Source organism: Lissotriton vulgaris, unplaced genomic scaffold (assembly GCF_964263255.1).
Source record: "Lissotriton vulgaris unplaced genomic scaffold, aLisVul1.2 SCAFFOLD_6938, whole genome shotgun sequence".
Taxonomy (NCBI): Eukaryota; Metazoa; Chordata; class Amphibia; order Caudata; family Salamandridae; genus Lissotriton; species Lissotriton vulgaris.
The window spans coordinates 30,257-32,147 of NW_028250747.1; positions in this window are offsets into that span (position 1 = coordinate 30,257).

Sequence of the window (1,891 nt, forward strand, 5' to 3'; positions counted from 1 at the left end):
GGGATACCAAATATTATGGCTCACGCATTGCTGTAATATCTCGTATCCCCTACATTTAATGGGTTACCCTTTAACCATTGACCATTTGAAGTCGCCATTTACTTGATAGCAGACTACAGTAACTTTTCACAGTTTTTTACATCATTCCACCAGATTTTACATCCGGTTCCCTTAAGGGATACCAAATATTATGGCCTATACCGGCTATAATATGTGGTGTCCCCAGTGTTCCTTTGTTTAGAACTTACCAGGATTAAATTAGACATGGTCTTAAGTTGGATGGGTGAGCACAGTACTTATATGCCAAATAGCAACCTTCCTTTTGTTTTCCAACATGGTTTACTATGGGGGACACCAAATATTATGGCTCACGCATTACTGTAATATCTTGTATCCCCTACGTTTCATTGCTTATCCTTTAGACATCGGCCACTTGAAGTTGTCTTTTATTTGATAGCAGAAAACAGTATCTTTTCACATTTTTTACATCATTCCACAAGATTGTACGTCCGGTTTCCTCAGGGGATACCTTATATAATGGCCCATACCGCCTATAATATTTGGTATCTCCTGTGTTACTTGGGTTAGAAATTACCAGGATTCAATTTGTCATGGTCTTTTGTTGGATGGGTGGGCACAGTACTTCTATGTCAAATAGCGCCCTTCCTTTTGCTTTCCAACATCGTTTACTAAGTGGGTACTAAATATTATGGCTCACAAATTGCTGTAATATCGCGTATCCCCTACATTTTATGGGTTACCCTCTAGCTATTGACCACTTGAAGTTGTGTTTTACTTGATAGCAGACTACTGTATCTTTTCAAATTTTTTACATCATTCCACAAGATTGTACGTCCGGTTCCCTCAGGGGGTACCTTATATAATGGCCCATACCGGCCATAATATTTGGTATCTCCTGTGTTACTTGGGTTAGAACTTACCAGGATTCAATTTGACATAGTCTTATGTTTGATGGGTGAGCACAGTACTTAGTGCCAAATAGTGGCTTTCCTTTTGCTTTCCAACATCGTTTACTATGGGGATACCAAATATTACGGCTCACCCCTTACTGTAATATCTCGTATCCCCCACGTTTCATGGGTTACCCGTTAGCTATTGGCCACTTGAAGTTGTCTTTTATTTGATAGCAGGCAACAGTAACTTTTAAGATGTTTTACATCATTCCAGAAGATTTGTATCTCATATAATGGCCTATACCGGCTAAAATATCTGGTATCCCCTGTGTTTCTGGGGTTAGATCTTACCAGTATTCAATTTGACATGGTCTTATGTTGGATTGATTAGCATAGTATTCCCACGGCAAATAGCACTCTTCCTTTTTCTTTCCAACATCGCTTACAATGGGGATACCATATATTATGGCTCAAGCATTGCTGTAATATCTCGAATCCCCAAAGTTTTATGGGTTACCCTTTAGCCATTGACCACTTGAAGTTGTGTTTTACTTGATAGCAGACTATTGTAACTTTTCACATTTTGTGCACCATTCCTCAAGACTTACCTTTGGTTCCCTTAGGGGATACCATATATAATGGCCTATACCGGCTATAATATCCAGTATCCCCTGTGTTTCTGGGGTTAGAACTTACCAGTATTCAATTTGACATGGTCTTATGTTGGATGGATGGGCACAGTATTTCTATGGCGAATATCAACCTTACATTTGCTTTCCAACATCGTTTACAATGGGGATACCAAATATTATGGCTCACTTATTACTGTAATATCTAGTATCCCCTAGGTTTCATAGGCTACCCTTTAGCCATTGACCACTTGAAGTTGTGTTTTACTTGATAGAAGACTACAGTAACCTTTCACATGTTTTACATCATTCCACAAGATTGTATGTCCAGTTCCCTTAAGGGATACC